The sequence below is a fragment of the Kogia breviceps genome, chromosome 10, assembly GCF_026419965.1.
Source record: "Kogia breviceps isolate mKogBre1 chromosome 10, mKogBre1 haplotype 1, whole genome shotgun sequence".
Taxonomy (NCBI): domain Eukaryota; kingdom Metazoa; phylum Chordata; class Mammalia; order Artiodactyla; family Physeteridae; genus Kogia; species Kogia breviceps.
The window spans coordinates 47,858,209-47,880,400 of NC_081319.1; the positions used below are offsets into that span (position 1 = coordinate 47,858,209).

The 22,192-nt window shown below is 42.8% G+C and overlaps 1 protein-coding gene across 7 annotated transcripts in view; it reads right to left on the reverse strand.

Annotated features, from left to right (window-relative positions):
• Positions 1–20,896, reverse strand: part of ZNF445 (zinc finger protein 445) — a 42,699-nt gene extending 21,803 nt beyond the window's left edge. For 2 of the 7 annotated variants that reach the window (XM_067005649.1, XM_067005651.1), the window contains exons 1-2: positions 20,295–20,494; positions 14,678–15,524 (exon numbers count right to left, since the gene is read on the reverse strand). The gene's annotated coding sequence lies outside the window, so the exon portion shown is untranslated. Of the gene's footprint in view, positions 1–14,677; positions 15,525–16,954; positions 17,004–20,294; positions 20,556–20,872 lie in introns of those variants that run through there. The other 5 variants (XM_067005650.1, XM_067005652.1, XM_067005648.1 and 2 more) reach the window with 5 other exon arrangements.
• Positions 20,897–22,192: the final 1,296 nt, after the last annotated feature.

Genomic DNA, 22,192 nt, shown 5'->3' on the forward strand with positions numbered 1-22,192 from the left:
CAAAAAATGACTTCTAGCTAAAGACTTAACTTCAAAAACAAACAGGGTCTTCCCTGGCAGTCCAGTGGCTAAAACTCCATGCTTCCAATGCAGAGGGGCCGGGTTCGAACCCTGGTCAGGAAACTAGATCCCACATGCCACAACTAAAAGTTTGCATGCCACGACTAAAGATCCTGTGTGCCGCAACAAAGACCTGATGCAGCCAAATAAATAAATATTAAAACAAACAAAAAAGATTAAGAACCTTGGGGTAAGCAAGGATTTCTTAAGAAAACAAATGAAAAAGGGTGATATATGACTATGTCAGTATTTTAAAACCTCTTGACCAAAAAAAAAAAAAAAAAAACAAAAGCACAAACCACTGGACAGAAGTGTAAATGTGTACAGCCACTAGGAAAAGTAGTTTGAAAGTCTGCAGTGAAGCTAAAAAGTCATATTACCTATGCCCCTGAAATTTCACTTCTAGGAAGTTCCCTGGAAAAACACTTGCACAGGCATTCGGGCATTTACACAGGTGTTCACTAGAGTACTCTCTGTAATAACACAATATTGGAAATGACCTACTTGCCCATCAATACAACTAAATAAAAGTGTAGCACTTTATAGGATGAAATACCATAAAACAACTTAAAAGACTGTACTAGATCTTTAAGAAACAATACAATTCTTTCACTGTTCACTGGGGGGGCAAGCTATGCAGCCAAGGTTAAAAAGCAGATAAGTACGCAGTGGTTGAGAATCCGCCTGCCAAGGCAGGGGACATAGGTTCGTGCCCCGGTCCAGGAGGATCCCATATGCCACGGAGCGGCTAGGCCCATGAGCCACAACTACTGAGCCTGCGCGTCTGGAGCCTGTGCTCCGCAACGGGAGAGGCCACAACAGTGAGAGGCCTGCGCACGGCGATGAAGAGTGGCCCCCAGTTGCCCCAAGTGGAGAAAGCCCTTTCACAGAAACGAAGACCCAACACAACCAAAAATAAATATTAAATAAATAAAATTTTTTTTCAAAAGCAGGTAAGTGCCACCCACACAAGAAACCAGAGCATAATTCTAAGTTCCTGAGAACAGACAACACACACACTAGGCTCAAGTGATACAGTGTTCACTTAGAGCAACAGAAGAAAATAGAGTGTACAAGATTCAACCCCCTGCAATCCATTGGTCCCCCATGACCAACGGATCCACTTCCCAGCCAAAGCCATGCATTGGAACAGATACCAGCACCACCCTTCATGATACAGTAGAAGGACCTTGGCCCCTTACCCATGGGATCTGAAATACAGAAAGCAAGGGAGGGCCTGGGGGCCATTGACACATGCACCTAAGAAGAAAAAAGGGGGGCTTCCCTGGTGGCAAAGTGATTAACAATCCACCTGCCAATGCAAGGGACACGGGTTCGAGCCCTGGTCCGGGAAGATCCCACATGCCACAGAGCAACTAAACCCATTTGCCACAACTACTGAGCCTGCACTCTAAAGCCTACGAGCCACAACTACTGGGCCCACGTGCCACAACTACTGAAGCCCACATGCCTAGGGCCTGTGCTCAGCAACAAGAGAAGCCCGTGCACCATAACGAAGAGTAGCCTCCACTCACCGCAACCAGAGAAACGCCTGCGCGCAGCAACGAAGACCCAATGCAGCCAAAAATAAAATAAAATAAATTTTTTAAAAAACATAATTCTCCCCCCCTTAAAAAAAGAAGAAAAAAGGGGTATACATTAAGCAATGAACAGGTAAAGATAGTCCCTCAAAAGGCTGTAAGCACAGCACAGGCTATGAGGGCTCTAGATTTCTTTGCAAGAAAATGTCCTCAGGCAGGGCTACTCTTGCAGTTATGCTAGAGAGAAGCAGCTGCGCCTGACTGCTTTTCCCAACAGTATCAAAAACGTATGCTAAGTTAAAAAGAACTTAGGTATAATTGGAGAAAAAAAAACCTAAAATCATATTTATGTGTACATTTCTTAGGTGTGATGTATATAAAAGCACTCGAAAGGTTTTTATATGGCCTAAAAAGATTTACAAAAACACCTACTGATTGTGGGAATGGAGAGGTTGGAAATAACAGTTAAAGGGAGACTTTAGTTTATTTGTAGTGATTTGATTTTTTTTTTTTTTTTTTTTTGCAGTATGCGGGCCTCTCACTGTTGTGGCCTCTCCCGTTGTAGAGCACAGGCTCCAGACGCGCAGGCTCAGCGGCCATGGCTCACGGACCCAGCCACTCCATGGCACGTGGGATCTTCCCGGACCGGGGCACGAACCCGTGTCCCCTGCATCAGCAGGCGGACTCTCAACCACTGCACCACCAGGGAAGCCCAGTGATTTGATTTTTTTTAACACAAAATTTATGTTCAAGGTCTCTTTTCTTTTTTTTTTAAGATTGTACAATGATGACTGCAAATATGCCAAAATGTTAGAAGAGGTTACTCTTGTGTTGGAAATACGCCTACCGTTATTTTCTTCTTCATATTTTTTGTCTTTTCCCAATTTCCCCCAAAAAAGTAAATTAAGAGGCAAGTTTTAGAAATTATAGTTATGAGCTCACTTATGTCTTAAACAAAATAAAAATAAAGCACAGTTTGCATATGCACAAAAAAGTTCCTAAGCCTTGGCCACCAAAGTGTTTTCAGCAGTTAATCTCCTCTGGCAAGTAGGATTAGAGGGCTTTCCATTCCTATTTTTCTATGTTCCCTGAATTGTACATTATTTTTATAATCAGCAAAGTGATCAATAATTCTGCTTAAAAAAACAAAGCAACTGGAATTCCCTGGAGGTCCAGAGGTTAGGACTGGACACTATCACTGACCAGGTTCAATCCCTGGTCAGGAAACTAAGGAATTAAGATTTTGCATGCCGCGTGGCGCAGCCAATTAAAAACAAACAAACAAACAAAACAAACACAAAAAAACACGGTACTGAGTATCAGCTCCCAGGACTGAAAAGGTGGGCACTCAGCAGAATAGGTTACCGTCCTTAAAGGGCAGTTGTATGCAGATGGTGGCTGCAGCTCAAGTAACTGCAAAAGGGAAAAGAAACCCGGCTGACCCTTGTTCTGTTTTAGCCACTGAGTCAACAACCAAACCAAAGGCTGGTTGAACTGAGAACAAGGTAAGACAAAAATTGACAACTGAGGTAGAGAACAAAAGAGAGTAAAATGCTGCCCAAAACCACAACATGCAAAAGAAAAAAGCAAGAAAGAGCATATTAAAACAAAACCAAACCAAGAGTCTACAAAGAAGTATGTATGGCTGTTACCAAAAACAGTAAGATCCCAAAGTAAATGGGCCCATTCAATTCCTCCTGTCCCTCCAGTGACCCTTCCTGTGACTGAACTTGAGGTAAAATCACTTTTCTGTCATCAAGGGCTTCGTAGTTAATAGATATTGTTTTAGGATCATTAGTTCCAGGTGGCCTCTATGCTCTAACAGTCTCTAAACAACGACGAAGACCTTCACTAACACATTCCCATCGCCCACCAGACTAGTTACGCATTGATAAAACTTGACTTAGAAATGCACTTCCCGGGAAAAAAAAAAAAAAAAAGAAAAGAAAAAAGAAATGCACTTCCTATTTCCAAGTACATACCCCCATACCTAGGTTAACTATAAAACTGTCCCAGTGGCCCCTCAGTGGTGCGGAGCGCAGCTGCAAATGCTTCTAGTTCATCCACCTGATCTCACCATGTGAGTAAATTACCCTCTAATAAACTGATCTATTGATTATATGGAGCTGCCTGCCTTCTTTTTCAGTCTTAAGCTATCTTCTCAGTTCAATGGGCACTTTCCATTCCCTCCGTCCTCCAACTGAAGTATGAGGTAGACTGCAGACCTTGGCACCTGTTGTAAAGTGGCCCCATTACTCAGTGCACCAAGTCACAGATGATGGTCATCTTCCCCTGAAAGGGTGGAACCTTCCACCTCCCACCACCGTTAAAGAAACCGTTACTTCAACCAGAAGCCATCATCACCTACAAACATCTCCTGAACTCAGCAAGTACTGTTAGGACTGTCCAAAAAGATGACAGTAAACTGAGATGGGATAAAGAAAGCATGCCATCTATGTGGCTGGACCACACTGACTTCACTTTGTCAGCTCCATCTTAGGCCCACAGTCCCCTTTCTGAGCTTTAGCCTACTCACAAGGAATGCACCCAAGCCAGATAAATTCCGTATCAACTCTTACTCTTGCCTTCATCTGAAACAAAAACTGGAAGAATGCATTTTGCTAGCCCAGATGGTTCATGGTCCATGAGGAATAATGTTCATGAGACCTCAGAAGGGAGGAGAAACCCCCAGTTCCTACTGGCATGAATGTGTTTCTTGCTTAGTAGTGAGATTCTATCTTTAGCTTTGGTCCCTTTAAATTCCCCCATGCCGGGGCTTCCCTGGTGGCGCAGTGGTTAAGAATCCGCCCGCAAATACAGGGAACACAGGTTTGAGCCCTGGGCCAGGAAGATCCCACATGCCGCAGAGCGCAACTAAGCCTGTGTGTCACAACTACTGAGCCTGCGCTCTAGAGCCCGTGCTCTGCAACGAGAAGCCACCGCAATGAGAAGCCCGCACACCACAATGAAGACTAGCCCTGGCTCTCCACAACTAGAATGAGCCTGCGCACAGCAACAAAGACCCAGTGCAGCCAAAAATAAATAAATAAAATAAATGAAAAAGAAAACATTTTAAAAAAATAAATAAATTCCCCCACGCCCCTTCTGGCAGCACAGAGTTCAGCTGCAAATGCTTCTAATAAATGTCCGCCTGTACTGCCCCTATGTAAGTACCCACAATAAACGTCATAATTACACTTCATGGAGTTGCCTGCTTCATTTTTTGGTCTCAAAGTTTCTTCTCAGTTAGAAGGCTATTATTCAATATCCCCACTGTCATCCAGATAAAAGAGACTGCAGTGCTGCTACAAGGGGAGGGAGAATCAATTGAAGAATGACTTTGGGATCATGCTTGCTGACGAAGCTGCTGAAGTTCTGGCAGAGAAATGAAGCTTTGCTGCCAAAGAAGGGGGTGGGGTAAGGAAAATAAGTACACAGAGAAAACAAAAGCAAAGGAAATCTGAGAAGTGATAAGGTACATAACTGAAGGCCTATAAAAAGAGACTTGAAGACACAACAACAAGAGGAGGCTGAAGAGGAAAGGTGCCTCCGGGGCAGGCTCCAGCCTTGCTGAGCCGCAGCAGCACCAACCACCAACCACCAACGGGAGCTGCCAGTCAGAGAAAGAGGCGAGAGACTTTCCCAGCTAAACTTGCAGAAAGACTGGGGAAGAGAAAGACACTCAGGCGCTGGGAAATCCGGGAGTGAGATGCAACAGAATGAACTGGACACCAGAGAGAAATATTTTGAAGAAACGCACCCAGTGGGAAATGTAAATGGCACTGACCTATCTCGGGAAATTGAGACCCACAGGGAAATTAGCACCAAACATAAGCCTCCAAGCTGACCTGTTCTGAAGCAGCTGCTGCAGAAATGTCCAAAGAGGTCAGTGAAGTATCTGTAAAGAGGTGATGAGAAGACAGACCAATAGAAAAATGAGGGCAACTGCCTGTGAATATGGCAAAAGATTCCAGCCCTCTGAGTCCAGCCCCTGCAACCATGAACATGGATAAAAGTTAGTGACTTCTTGGGACTTCCCCCGTGGTCCAGTGTTAAAGAATCAGCCTTCCAATGAAGGGGACGATGGTTCAATCCCTGGTCAAGGAACCAAGATCCCACATGCAGCGGGGCAAATAAACCCGCACGCCACAACTAGAGAGCCCACGTGTCATGGAGCCCGAGCACCACAATTAGAGAGAAGCCCGTGCACCACAGTTCCTACATGCTGAGACAAAGATCCCACATGTCGCAACTAAGACCCGACACAGCCAAAAAAAAAAAAGAAAAGAAAAAAAGAAAACCATTCCTTTAAAAGAAAAAAAAAAGTTAATGACCTCCTGGGCCTTTCGAAGTCTGAATGAACGCCCCACAGCATAGTAGAGAGATGGGGCCAGTGAGCTGAAACTGCCCAATTAAATTCAGGTACCCTAATGCCTCAGGGTTCCTTCCAGGTCCCAATTAGCTTCTGAGGACAGAAGAATAGCTTCATTCATCAACTTGTTAAGATTATACCACAAATGGGAGCCCCCAGGCCTGGGGAGCAACCTGAGCTGGAGCAGGCCTCTTCTTCCCCAGAGCTTCATCCCTCCGCCCAGTTTCGTTCCCAGATGCAAATGGCTTTCAGAAGAACAGGGGAGGACTCCCCTCGTGGTACAGTGGTTAAGAATCAGCCTGCCGATGCAGGAGACACGGGTTCGTGCCCCGGTCCGGGAAGATCCCACATGCCTCAGAGCAACTAAGCCTGTGCACCACAACTACTGAGCCTGTGCTCTAAAGCCTGCGAGCCACAACTACTGAAGTGCATGCACCTAGAGCCTAGAGCCCGTGTTCCACAACAAGAGACACCAGTGAGATGAGAGGCCCGCCCACCACAACGAAGAGTAGCTCCTGCTCACCGCAACTAGAGAAAGCCTGCGCGAAACAACTAAGACTCAACACAGCCAAAAGTAAATAAGTAAATTTATAAAAATTAAAAAAAAAAAAAAACAGGGGAAATCTCAAGCAAGCATATGGGCATTTTTCAGGGACATTTTCTTCTTTCTGTCATTCTGCTCTATCATCTTATATGCAATGTAATTTTTTTTGCATTTTATATTTTTAATAGTCTTACACATGATATATACAAGATATCTATATTTATCTATCTCTATCTATATATTTATTAAATGTGATAGTCTCAAGGGAATGCAAAAAGGAAATAACTTACTTTTCTCCACTGATGACCAAAGAGACTTTCTGGGATATTCCTTGTCCCTGAATTAATATTGATCTCAGATCTCTTGGCAGTTCCACCCATTTTTTAAGATAATAAAAAACCGGGAAGACAGGCGAAAAGATGGCAGATGGCGTAAGAGTAAGACTCGGAGATCACCTTCCTCCTCACAGATACATCAGAAATACATCTACATGTGGATTCTCCTATAGAACACCCACCGAACGCTGACAGAAGACCTCAGACCTCCCAAAAGGCAAGAAACTCCCCACGTACCCGGGTAGGGCAAAAGAAAAAATAAACAGAGACAAATGCACCAGTGGGAGGGAGCCGTGAAGGAGGAAAGGTTCCCACACACTAGCAGCCCCTTCATGGGCGGAGGCTGCAGGTGGCGGAGGGGGAAGCTCCGGAGCTGGGGAGGAGAGCCCAGCAACAGGGTGCGGAGGGCAAAGCGGAGAGATTCCCGCACAGAGGATCGGTGCCGACCAGCGCTCACTAGCCCGAGAGGCTTGTGTGTTCACCGGCCGGGGTGGGCGGGGGCTGGGACCTGAGGCTCGGGCTTCAGTGGGATCCCAGGGAAAGGTCTGGAGTTGGCAGAGAGAAAACAGCCTGAAGGGGTTAGTGCACCACGGCTAGCCGGGAGGGAGTCCCCAAGAGGCAAGAGACCTTTTCTTCCCTCTTTGATTCCTGGTGCACGACGAGAGGGGTTTAAGCGCGCCGCTTAAAGGAGCTCCAGAAACGGGCGCGGAGCTACCGAAGAGACAAGAGACTTTTTCTTGCCTCTTCGCTTCCTCTAAGGGCACCGCGTAAAGGAGCTCCAGAAACGGGCGCTGACACCAGAGACGGGTGTGGGACGCTAGGGTTGCTGCTGCTTTCGCCGCCACCAACAGGCCTGTGTGCGAGCACAGGTCACTCTCCACACCGCCCCTCCCGGGAGCCTGTGCAGCCCACCACTGCCGGGGTCCCGGGATCCAGGGACAGCTTCCCCGGGAGAACGCTCGGCGCGCCTTGGGCCGGTGCAGCGTCACGCCAGCCTCTGCCACCGCAGGCTCGCCCCGCATCCATGCCCCTCCCTCCCCCAGGCCTGTGCCAGAGCCCCCGAATCAGCTGCTCCTTTAACCCCATCCTGTCTGAGCGAAGGGCAGACGCCCTCGGACGACCTACACGCAGAGGCGGGACCAAGTCCAAAGCTGAACCCCATAAGCTGTGCGAACAAAGAGGAGAGGGGGAGGGTCTCTCCCAGCAGCCTCAGAAGCAGCGGATTAAAACTCCACAATCAACTTGAAGTGCCCTGCATCTGTGGAAAACCTGAATAAACAGCGAAATATCCCAAGTTGAGGAGGTGGACTTTGGGAGCAAGATATACTATTATTTTCCCCTTTTTTTCTTTTTGTGAGTGTGTATGTGTGTGCTGCTGTGTGAGATTTTGTCTGTATAGCTTTGCTTTCACCATTTGTCCTAGGGTTAGACCGACCCGTTTTTTTATTAATAGAAATTTTTCTTCTTAATAATTATTTTTTATTTTAATAACTATATTTTATCCTACTTTATTTTGTCTTCTTCCTTTCTTTCTTCCTTTCTTCCTCCCTTTCTTTCTTCTTCCCTTCCTTCCTCCCTTCCTTCCTCTCTTCCTTCCTCCCTTCCTTCCTTTCTTGCTTTCTTCCTTCCTTCATTTCTTCCTTCCTTTGCTCCTTCCTCCCTCCCTTCCTTTCTATTTTTTCTCCCTTTTATTTTGAGCCGTGTGGATTAAAGGCTCTTGGCGCTCCAGCCAGGCGTCAGGGCTGTGTCTCTGAGGTGGGAGAACCAACCTCAGAACACTGGTCCACAAGAGACCTCCCAGCTCCACGCAATATCAAACGGCGAAAATCTCCCAGAGATCTCCATCTCAACACCAAGACCCAGCTTCACTCAAGGACCAGCAATGAACAGTGCTGGACACCCTAATGCCCAACAAATAGCAAGACAGGACTACAGCCCCATCCATTAGCAGAGAGGCTGCCTAAAATCATAAGGCTACCAACATCCCCAAACACACCACCAGACGTGGACCTGCCCACCAGAAAGACAAGATCCAGCCTCATCCACCAGAACACAGGCACTAGTCCCCCGAACCAGGAAACCTACTCAACCCACTGAACCAACCTTAGCCACTGGGGACAGCCACCAAAAACAACAGGAACTATGAACCTGCAGCCTTCAAAAAGGAGACCCCAAACACAATAAGATAAGCAAAATGAAAAGACAGAAAAACACACAGCAGATGAAGGAGCAAGGTAAAAACCCACCAGACCTAACAAATGAAGAGGAAATAGGCAGTCTACCTGAAAAAGAATTCAGAATAATGATAGTAAAGATGATTCAAAATCTTGGAAATAGAATAGACAAATTGCAAAAAACAGTTACCAAGGACCTAGAAGAAATAAAGAAGAAGCAAGCAACGATAAGCAGCACAGTAAATGAAATGAAAAATACTCTAGATAGGATCAATAGCAGAATAACTGAGGCAGAAGAACAGATAAGTAACCTGGAAGATAAAATAGTGGAAATAACTACTGCAGAGCAAAATAAAGAAAAAAGAATGAAAAGAACTGAGGACAGTCTCAGAGACCTCTGGGACAACATTAAACGCACCAACATTCGAATTATACGGGTCCCAGAAGAAGAAGAGAAAAAGAAAGGGACTGAGAAAATATTTGAAAAGATTATAGTTGAAAACTTCCCTAATATAGGAAAGGAAATAGTCAATCAAGTCCAGGAAGCACAGAGAGTCCCATACAGGATAAACCCAAGAATAAACACGCCAAGACACATAATAATCAAACTGTCAAAAATTAAATACAAAGAAAACATATTAAAAGCAGCAAGGGAAAAACAACAAATAACACACAAGGGAATCCCCATAAGGTTAACAGCTGATCTTTCAGCACAAACTCTACAAGCCAGAAGGGAGTGGCAAGACACATTTAAAGTGATGAAGGAAAAAAAACCTACAACCAAGATTACTCTACCCAGCAAGGATCTCATTCAGATTTGATGAAGAAATTAAAAGCTTTACAGGCAAGCAAAAGCTGACAGAGTTCAGCACCACCAAACCAGCTTTACAACAAATGCTAAAGGAACTTCTCTAGGCAAGAAACACAAGAGAAGGAAAAGACCTACAATAACAAACCCAAAACAATTAAGCAAATGGTAATAGAAACATACATATCGATAATTACCTTAAATGTAAATGGATTAAATGCTCCCACTAAAAGACACAGACTGGCTGAATGGATACAAAAATAAGACCCATATATATGCTGTCTACAAGAGACCCACTTCAGACCTAGGGACACATACAGACTGAAAGTGAGGGGATGGAAAAAGATATTCCATGCAAATGGAAATCAGAAGAAAGCTGGAGTAGCAATTCTCATATCAGACAAAATAGATTTTAAAATAGAAACTATTACAAGAGACAAAGAAGAACACTACATAATGATCAAGGGATCGATCCATGAAGAAGATATAGCAATTGTAAATATTTATGCACCCAACACAGGAGCACCTCAATACATAAGGCAAATACTAACAGCCATAAAAGGGGAAATTGACAGTAACACAATCATAGTAGCGGACTTTAACACTCCACTTTCACCAATGGACAGATCATCCAAAATGAAAATAAATAAGGAAACACAAGCTTTAAATGATACATTACACAAGATGGACTTAATTGATATTTGTAGGACATTCCATCCAAAAACAACAGAATACACATTTTCCCAAGTGCTCATGGAACATTCTCCAGGATAGATCATATATCGGGTCACAAATCTGGCCCTGGTAAATTTAAGAAAATTGAAATCGTATCAAGTATCTTTTCTGAACACAAAGCTATGAGACTAGACATCAATTACAGGAAAAGATCTGTAAAAAATACAAACACATGGAGGCTAAACAATACACTACTTAATAACGAAGTGATCACTGAAGAAATCAAAGAGGAAATCAAAAAATACTTAGAAACAAATGACACTGGAGACACGACGACCCAAAACCTATGGGATACAGCAAAAGCAATTCTAAGAGGGAAGTTTATAGCAATACAATCATACCTTAAGAAACAGGAAGCATCTCGAATAAACAACCTAACTTTGCACCTAAAGCAATTAGAGAAAGAAGAACAAAAAACCCCCAAATTTAGCAGAAGGAAAGAAATCATAAAGATCAGATCAGAAATAAATGAAAAAGAAATGAAGGAAACAATAGCAAAGATCAATAAAACTAAAAGCTGGTTCTTTGAGAAGATAAATAAAATTGATAAGCCATTAGCCAGACTCATCAAGAAAAAAAGGGAGAAGACTCAAATCAATAGAATTCGAAATGAAAAAGGAGATGTAACAACTGACACTGCAGAAATACAAAAGATTATTAGAGATAACTACAAGTAACTGTATGCCAATAAAATGGACAACCTGGAAGAAATGGACAAATTCTTGAAATGCACAAGCTGCCAAGACTGAACCAGGAAGAAATAGAAAATATTAACAGACCAATTACAAGCACTGAAATTGAAACTGTGATTAAAAATCTTCCAACAAACAAAAGCCCAGGACCAGATGGCTTCACAGGCGAATTCTATCAAACATTTAGAGAAGAGCTAACACCTATCTTTCTCAAACTCTTCCAAAAGATAGCAGAGGGAGGAATACTCCCAAACTCATTCTATGAGGCCACCATCACCCTGATACCAAAACCAGACAAAGACGTCACAAAGAAAGAAAACTACAGGCCAATATCACTGATGAACATAGATGCAAAAATCCTCAACAAAATACTAGCAAACAGAATCCAACAGCACATTAAAAGGATCATACACCATGATCAAGTGGGGTTTATTCCAGGAATGCAAGGATTCTTCAATATACGCCAAACAATCAACATGATACACCATATCAACAAACTGAAGGAGAAAAACCATATGATCATCTCAACAGATGCAGAGAAAGCGTTTGACAAAATTCAACACCCATTTATGATCAAAACCCTGCAGAAAGTAGGCACAGAGGGAACTTTCCTCAACATAATAAAGGCCATATATGACAAACCCACAGCCAGCATTGTTCTCAATGGTGAAAAACTGAAACCATTTCCACTAAGATCAGGAACAAGACACGGTTGCCCACTCTCACAACTATTATTCAACATAGTTTTGGAAGTTCTAGCCACAGCAATCAGAGAAAGAAAAAGAAATAAAAGGAATCCAAATAGGAAAAGAAGAAGTAAAGCTGTCACTGTTTGCAAATGACATGATACTATACATAGAGAATCCTAAGGATGCTACCAGAAAACTACTAGAGCTAATCAATGAATTTGGTAAAGTTGCAGGATACAAAATTAATGCACAGAAATCTCTGGCATTCTTATACACTAATGATGAAAAATCTGAGAGTGAAATTAAGAAAACACTCCCATTTACCATTGCAACAAAAAGAATAAAATATCTAGGAATAAACCTACCTAAGAAGACAAAAGACTTGTATGCAGAAAACTATAAGACACTGATGAAAGAAATTAAAGATGATACAAATAGGTGGAGAAATATACCATGTTCTTGGATTGGAAGAATCAACATTGTGAAAATGACTCTACTATCCAAAGCAATCTACAGATTCAATGCAAATCCTATCAAATTACCACTGGCATTTTTTACAGAACTAGAACAAAAAATTTCACAATTTGTATGGAAACACAAAAGACCTCAAATAGCCAAAGCAATCTTGAGAACGAAAAATGGAGCTGGAGGAATCAGGCTCCCTGACTTCAGACTATACTACAAGGCTACAGTAATCAAAACAGTATGGTACTGGCACAAAAACAGAAATCAGGATAGAAAGCCCAGAGATAAACCCACACACATATGGTCACCTTATCTTTGATAAAGGAGGGAAGGATATACAGTGGAGAAAAGACAGCCTCTTCAATAAGGGGTGCTGGGAAAACTGGACAGCTACATGTAAAAGTATGAAATTAGAACACTCCCTAACACCACACACAAAAATAAACGCAAGGCTTCCCTGGTGGCTTAGTGGTTAAGAGTCCGCCTGCCGATGCAGGGGACACGGGTTCGTGCCCCGGTCTGGGAAGATCCCACATGCCGCGGAGTGGCTGGGCCCACGAGCCATGGCTGCTGAGCCTGTGCGTCCAGAGCCTGTGCTCCGCAACGGGAGAGGCCACAACAGTGAGAGGCCCACATACCACAAAAAAATAAAAAATAAAAAAAATAATAAACTCAAAATGGGTTAAAGACCTAAATGTAAGGCCAGACACTATCAAACTCTTAGAGGAAAACATAGGCAGAACACTCTATGACAGAAATCACAGCAAGATCCTTTTTGACCCATCTCCTAGAGAAATGGAAATAAAAACAAACAAATGGGACCTAATGAAACTTAAAAGCTTTTGCACAGCAAAGGATACCATAAACAAGACCAAAAGACAACCCTCAGAATGGGAGAAAATATTTGCAAATGAAGCAACTGACAAAGGATTAATATCCAAAATTTATAAGCAACTCATACAGCTCAATAACAAAAAAACAAACAACCCAATCCAAAAATGGGCAGAAGAACTAAATAGACATTTCTCCAAAGAGGATATACAGATTGCCAACAAACACATGAAAGAATGCTCAATATCATTAATCATTAGAGAAATGCAAATCAAAACTACAATGAGATATCATCTCACACCGGTCAGAATGGCCATCATCAAAAACTCTAGAAACAATAAATGCTGGAGAGGGTGTGGAGAAAAGGGAACACTCTTGCACTGCTGGTGGGAATGTAAATTGATACAGCCACTATGGAGAACAGTATGGAGGTTCCTTAAAAAACTACAAATAGAACTACCATACGACCCAGCAATCCCACGACTGGGCATATACCCTGAGAAAACCGTAATTCAAAAAGAGTCATGTACCAAAATGTTCATTGCAGCTCTATTTACAATAGCCAGGACATGGAAGCAACCTAAGTGTCCATCAACAGATGAATGGATAAAGAAGATGTGGCACATATATACAATGGAATATTACTCAGCCATAAAAAGAAATGAAACTGAGTTATTTGTAATGAGGTGGATAGACCTGGAGCCTGTCATACAGAGTGAAGTAAGTCAGAAGGAGAAAAACAAATACCGTATGCTAACACATATATATGGAATCTTAGAAAAAAATGTCATGAAGAGATTAGTGGTAGGATGGGAATAAAACAAAGACCTACTAGAGCATGGACTTGAGGATATGGGGAGGGGGAAGGGTAAGCTGTGATGAAGTGAGAGAGTGGCATGGACATATATACACTACCAAATGTAAATTAGATAGCTAGTGGGAAGCTGCCGCATAGCACAGGGAGATCACCTCTGTGCTTTGTGACCACCTAAAGGGGTGGGATAGGGAGGGTGGGAGGGAGGATGACACAAGAGGGAAGAAATATGGGAACATATGTATATGTATAACTGATTCACTTTGTTGTAAAGCAGAAACACACCATTGTAAAACAGTTATACTCCAATAAAGATTTTTTTTTTTTTTTAAAAAAAGGGGGACTTCCCTGACGGGCCTGTAGCTAAGAGTCTGCACTCCCAACACAAGGGGCCCAAGTTCGATCCCTGGTCAGGAAACTAGATCCCGCATGCCACAACTAAAGATCCTGCATTCTGCAACTAAAAAGGTGCGGCAACAAAGATCCTGTGTGCTACAACTAAGACCTGAGGCAGCCAAATAAATAAATAAATATTCCTTTTAAAAGATAATAAAAAACCCAGTCTAACTTAATACCAAAACTTCAATCTCTCAAGCAATTCAAATCTTCTCCCTTACCTCTAGCTCAGGCTGGATTCTTGCTTCTGCAAAGCGGCAGTAAGGAAGATGAGAAGGGACGGGGTGAGTAGTGATGTAGTTTCTTTCACTGTTTTTCTATCTTGTTCTTGCTTGCCTTCCTCACTTTCTTGCTGCTTTTGATTCTTCCAGTGTCAGAGCAGGGAAAATAAATAAGAGGCAACCAGGCAAAATCTGATGCTGTCTGGAGTTTTTTCTTGGCTCTTATATGCTGTCTGTTATGGCAGACATTCAACTGCTGCTAGCTCCTCTTGAGAATGCATTTGTAGATTCTTCGTTGGCACCCCTACCCCAGGCACCTTGGTGCAGTGGCCTTTTATAGTCCACCTTTTCCTAATATGAGTGATGCACTTTTGGGTTCTCCTTTTAAATTTTTCACTTACCTCCTTTTCAAAGGACTTATATTTGGGGTCGTTTCCTTCTGCCAGGTACCCTAAAAGAGGATTCTTTTAAGGCAGCTTCAGCCTACTTACATCTATGGTATCACTTGACTTACGGAAAACTTGCCCTCTTGCCCCACATCTGTGGAAGTGTACTTTACTCCCATCGCAATCTTCTCTTCTTATTCTGATGTTAGGGGAATTCTAGCAGCCTCTGATTTTATGGCGTATTCCCCAAACTCCTGTAGGACTATATCATATTCTCAGAATTCTTTTGTAATAGAAGTGGATGTGGTGCTGGCTGGGCTGATGAGTTAGTTTCCTTAGGTCAACAAGCATCCAGTCAGAAAATAACACGGCAGAATCTTCTTTTGCAAGCCTCCTTTAATCTTCTCAAAGGACTTTATTACTGCCTTCCTCACTCTCTACTCTTGCATTTGGGTTGGTACCTGGGAAGATAGCATCCCCTGCTATATTAGGAAGAGGAAATGCTGGCTCACTCTCAGGCCAACCAACACTCTTCATATAAATAAATATTCACATATAGGCTCAAGTTGGGGGGTGACTAAGATTCATAGGCCCAATTTTGTTCACCTTTTAATAAGTCATGTGAAACTGTGTCTGGGGCCTCTCTCTAAAAATGGTTAGAATGTTTTGACACTTATCATTCATCATTTCTGTTTAGGGTTTCAGCCCACTCTGAGTACAGGACCAATCCCATTTAACATCTTCTTACACAAAAATTTGTACATGATAATATGAATATGGAATAAAGTAACAGCCAGGTCTTTAATAGTGATTTTCAGGATGGAGAGGTGAGAGAAAAGAAAAAAAGAGAAAGTGCATATACAATAAGAACAGTATTTTAGAACAATCTCTAAATACACATTTGACTGTGTTGTTATACAGATGTGGAGAGATGAAAGAAAGGAACGGCAGCAGCAAAATGTTTATGTGGTTATATCAGGATGGTGTGACTTCAGGTGATTTATATTTGCTTCTTTATACTGTTCTTTATGATAGTATTTCAAATACATTCAAATACATTTTTATATGATCTGGTAAAAACTACAGAGCTGCATTTGTAAAAAAAAAAAAAAAATACAAGCTTTGGAAAGCTTAAAGAAAATGAAACAGATATTACTTTCAGTACTTTTCAGAGCCTGGTAATATATTCATTGGGAATCTCCAAGAGTATCTGCCAATAGAATGGCACTATTGTATTCCCCCTTTTGCAGTATGACACACCTTTAAGAAATGCTATGTCAACAGATGTGTCAAAGAAGGATTATTTTTAAATTATATCTAAGTCATTGGTGCTCTATGAATTTATGAATTTCTGTTTTCTTTCTTACATATCTTTCAGGTTACATACCTTTTAGGTAATATATTCAGAAATTTCAATGATGTGCCTATCGTTCCCTTTATCCCCAATTACAGTGTAAACTTCATAAGATTAGGAATCTGAGCTGCCATATTTACTACAATAGGTCCCCATTACCTGACACACAATAGGTAATCAATAAATATTTGCTCATGCAAGAGGGAGGGGACATGGGGACACATGTATACATATAGCTGATTCACCCTGTTACACAGTAGGAAGCAACTCAACATTGCAAAGCAATATGCAATGTAATTTTGATTTCCTTTTAAAATCCCCATTAAGTAATCTCTTGTTCTCATCTTTTTCCTGACAGTGAGAGGGTACATAAGGTTTATTTTATACATTAATAATAAACAAACAAGTTTCTAAGACAATTGCCACTAAAGAAAGATTGCTTCTAGTACACATTTAAAATGTTAAACTAATATTTATACCAATTTGCCAATTAAGAAATGAGCTCAACCTAGTGCCCAAAATTTGGTTTCTCAATACCATTCTACAATAAACGAAACCAGGAATCCTTGCAGAAATGGTTGATTCCAGGGCTGGGGGAGGTGAAAACACAAGATGAGTAGCTTGTGGTGCCTGAAAATCAGAGAAAGACACAAAAAAGGAAGGGAGCATGTAAGGGGAAACAGGAGCCAACTTGAAAGAGTTCCCAATGGCCAAAGTTAGAATAATTTAGTGACTGACCTGGTGGTGCAGTGGATAAGACTCCGTGCTCCCAATGCAGGGGGCCGGGGTTCGATCCCTGGTCAGGGAACTAGATCCCACATGCATGCCACAACTAAGAGTTCGCATGCCACAACTAAGGAGCTGGCGAGTTGCAACTAAGGAGCCCATGAGTCACAACGAAGACCCCACACAACCAAAAAAAAAGAGTAGTATACCAGTAAGAAGACATATCAATATCATCCTCAATCTAAGCAGAACATCTGACAAAACCAAATCGAGAGGGTCACTCTAAAGTTACAAATACAAAATACTTCAAAATTGTCAAAATCATGAAAAACAAGTAAAACTGAGGAACTGTCACAGACTGAAGGAGAACTAGAAGACGTGACAACTAAATGGAATGAGGGATTGTAGACTGGATCCTGGAACAGAAAAAGAACATTAGCGAGACAGTGATGAACTCTGGATAAATCAGCAGTTTAATGAATAGTATTGGACCCCTGCAAATTTCTTAAGTTTGATGACTGTACTGTAGTTATGCAAGATACTACCTTTAGGTAAACCAGGTAAAGATATAAGGGAACTCTGTAAAGTTCTGACACCCTCTATATGTCTGCAATTATTCAAAATAAAAAGGTTTTTAAATTGAAGACGTTTGGGGCCTTCCCTGGTGGTCCAGTGGTTAAGAATCCACCTTCCAGTACAGGGGACGCAGGTTCGAGCCCTGGTCAGGGAACTTAGGATCCCACATGCCGCAGAGCAACTAAGCCTGCACTACGCAACTAAGACCCGACGCAGCCAAATAAACAAATTTTTTTAAAAAATTGAAGACGTTTGAGTTGTTACTGTTTTTCTTAATTTATCTCTATCTTGGATATTAAGGATTAACTTCGCAATCAAGGATACTGAGTACTGTCAATTATTATCTACAATTTGAATTCACTCTTCCATTAATTGAACAAATATTTACTAAGCATCTATATTATGTCCTAGGCACTAAGGTCTCTGCAGTGAATAATGCAGACAAAATGCACTGCCTTGAACAGCTTATGGGAAGACAGGCAATGAGTCAGAGACAGTAACAGGTGCTATGTGGTAAAATAAAACAAGGAAGGAAGATAAGAGGTCTAAGATAAGGGAAGGAAAAATATAAGCTCAAAAATTCAATCTTGTGGAGCACATGATGACACCTGAGGGACCTCTTTCAGACTGTTTCTGATTTTAAAAATACTGAAGATTGCAAAGTAATATGAGTTATATTTTACTACACTTCCTGTGTTTTTACTCTTGAGCATGACATCATAGAATGCTCATGCATTAATACTTCCTGGATACCAGGAGCCACAGGAAACTTAACAGTGGCAAATTTACTATCTTTTATGCTTTTATCAGTTTTCCTTCCTTATAAGTACACATAGGGGTTTTTGACCAAAAATTGTCGGCCTTTCCTCAACATTAAGAGCAACTATGTAAGAGCAGCCGCATTCATCAGCCCCTGAAAACACACACATTTTCAGCCCCTGAAAATACACATGCGTATAACAGACACAAAGTTCCCTGAAATCACATCATTACCGCTAAAACTGCTCTCTGACACTTCCTTGCAAAATAACCCACCTAATACTAATAAGTTTTCAGTTCTGAAATGCAAAGTTTGAAACAGAATGGTGTTGTTTCCTGGCCACACTTTTAACTTAAGAAGGTGAACATTCTCTGATTTCTTAGGCCAATGTAAGTGAGAAGACAGTAGAGTGGTTTTAGGTTACAGCTTTACCTTGTGTTTAAAAACTGTATTTTATATAGTACTCTTTCATTCTGAAAACAAACAACCGAATACACATCACTTGTTGAGCATTTACAGCTTCATGTAATGTGTACTATGGAAAATAAACAGCAAACAACATGTTTTTTTAATTATACTTGCAAAAATATGTCTCAATGGTGTCATACTGCTGGCCCCAATTTTAACCAATATATGAACAAATGCATTCCACAAGTTGAAGACGATATAATTTTCAAAAAGCAATAATATGAATGTACATAATGCCACTGAATTATACACTTTAAAATGGCTTAAGTGATCAATTTTTATGTATCGTGTGGTAAATGTTATGTGCATTTTATCACAATACTAAAAAAAAGCTTTTAAAAGCAATGTAAGGCCTCAACTGTACTCACATCCCTACCATCCCCACTTCCCTATCGATACCTAGAACTTTTTGGGCTGTCCAGCTGGCAGGTGTAGGTAAGGTACTGGAGTGTCCCTTTGGACATAAACTTTAATTCCGAGAAAGGGACAGGACGCACGCTTACGAGAAAAAGGCTTAAAAAAACAGGACAGGCCCGAACTGCAAAACAGGCAGGAATGCCTAAACCAACCAATTTAAAGGTCACCCCGTTTACCCAATCATTATAAAACTCCAGATGTACCCGCCCTATGAGTAAAATAAACCTATAAAATGTGTGTGATTCCGCTTTGGGGGGTTCCTTATCGGCCTCCTGCGTGAGGACCAGGGAACCCCGATGCATCGGCCTCTAATAAACCTCTTGCGTGTTGCAACGACTCTCGACTCTTGGCGGTTCTTGGGCGAGTGGAATCCCTCGGAGACCGTTTAGGTCTAACATCAACAGTATACAAATACGGAATCATGTTGTACACCTAAAACCACTATGTTGTTCTATGTGGATTACACCTCAATTTTTTAAATTAAAAATAAAATATATGGATTATATATCTTTAAAAACCAGTAAAATAATCCCACTTCTTAAAAAAACATATTTGTACATGTATAAGAGTTTGCATAATCGTGCACAAATTTTAAAAGATCAGGAAGTCTCCGAACGAAAACAACGGATTGCGGGTACTTTCACTTTTCTAACGTTCACCCGCGTCATCTAATTACATGTAATGAATACGCTTTGTTTGCATAACTGGGAGAAGTGATAAAACACAGAAACCATTACTCCAAATTCGCGCCCGGGGCAGCGAAGAGCAGGCAGATACGCCCTCACCGCGGCGGTTGGGCTCCCAGGCCAGACCCCAGCCCGGGCGCAGCCTCCAGGCCGAGCCTCACCCGCCGCCCGCCGGGAACCCCGCGCCCCCACGACAACTCCCGCCGCCCCGCTCCCCCCCACGCCGCCACGCCGCCCAACTCACCGACTCCCGCGGCCGCGAACCCCTAGGTCCCCAGACCACACGGCCCAGGCCGCGCCAGCAGCCCCGCGCCCAGCTCTCCGCTGGCCCGTATCGCGCAAGCGCGTCACCGCCCCGGGCCTCTCGGCCTCTCTAGGAAGCTGGGAGGGCCAACGTCTCGGCTTCTCCCGGGACCAAGTGCCCTGCTGGACGACCTCTGAGCCCAGCCCAGGAGGTGGTCCCCACACACCCCACCTAACCCACTGGGCCTTCTCTTGGTACCCCAGAGCTCCATCCGTCTTATCCTGTTTTCCTACACCCCTCCCCATGTGTGTGCAGGGCATCCCTCCAGGGCTCCCTCCCCCCAGGGAAGAACGGGATCAAAGCCAGGAGTCAAATCAGGGACCAGCAAGATCTAGATGACCAGGCTGGCCAGGAGGAGCTGTAAAGGGGACCACTCATTACCCTCTGGGGCCCCGTTCAAGGAGGGGAACCCAATCCTAAGGAAGGCTCCGTTCAGGACAGTCCCTTCCCCCCTTCACCACCACAACCTGGGATACTTGCTCATTCCCAGTCCACAAGCACACAAAATTTTTCCTTACCACAGCTTTCAGCTGTTTTCTCCCGTTAACAAAATTCAACTGAGTAAATTTTAAAGCTCTTTTGGCTTTAATTAGCAATTCATTGTGGTGCTCCAAGGACAAGGGACAAGATAAACTCAAAGGGCCAACATCGAGGGACAGGGAGTTACCGTACTCTTATCACACTGTCACGTAGCAACCATTACAATATCCCTGATCCCTCCCAAGTAGCATGCCCTGTCCCTTTCCCCACCCATATAAGGAAAGGTATTTGCCCCGTCCTTCTCCTGCTCTGCACACTGGAAGTATGCATACCCTGCCCAATCAGTAGGTGACTCGCAACTTCCTTTGTTCCCTGGATATAAAAACAGACCAGTAACCCTTGTTCCGGGTCTGCTCTCCCTGAATATTAGGAAGCCCGCGTGCTCTTCTGGCAGCGACCCTTCCTTTTAATAAATTCGATCTTCTTTACATTCTGCCTTGTATCTGGAAATTCTTTCCCAACCCGCGTTCGGACCATGACATTCCTGAGTCAGACTGCATCCAATTTAGCAGGTAGAGAGGAGCTCGGAAGAGTATACAAAGCCAGAGGTTTTATAGGTAGAAGAAAATAGAAATGAAGACCACTGGGACAATTTTTTATAGTTAACCTAGGATATGGGGGTAGGTCCATTCGTAACTTAAGATTTATGAACGGGTAACTAGTCTCATGGGTGCTGGGAATACGTCAGGGAAGGTTTTCATCATTGTTTGGGGACTAACAGCATAGAGGCTACCTGGACCTAATGATTATTAAACGATATTTATTAACTAAAAAGGCTCTGATGACAGAGAAGTGATTCACTGCACGGTATGTTAGACCTGAACGGTCTCCGAGGGATCCCAGCTCGCCCAAGAACCGCCAAGAGTCAAGAGTCGTTGCAACACGCAAGAGGTTTATTAGGAGCCGGTGCACCGGGGTTCCTTGGTCCTCACGCAGGAGGCCGAAGAGGAACCCCGTAAAAGCGGAATCATATACATTTTATAGGTTTCATTTTTCATTATGCAAAGTGTGGATATATAGAGGGTTTTTCTGATTGGTTTGTTTGTTCCGGACCGGAGTGGGGACTTGGCTCTAGTTCCTTGATTGGTTAGCTGTCGGATGCCTACTTTACATTTTCGTGTTTTGGGGGTGGGGGGGTTGAGTCACATGAGTTATGGTTGGCTGGGGCGACCTTTAAACTCTTTGGCTTAATCATTCTTACCCCCCCGCCATACTTGTTTGCTCGCGGTTAGGGCATGTCTCAGACATGTCCTGTTTTCCAGGCCTTTTTCTCGGAACGGTTTCTGCCCAGGGGGGGA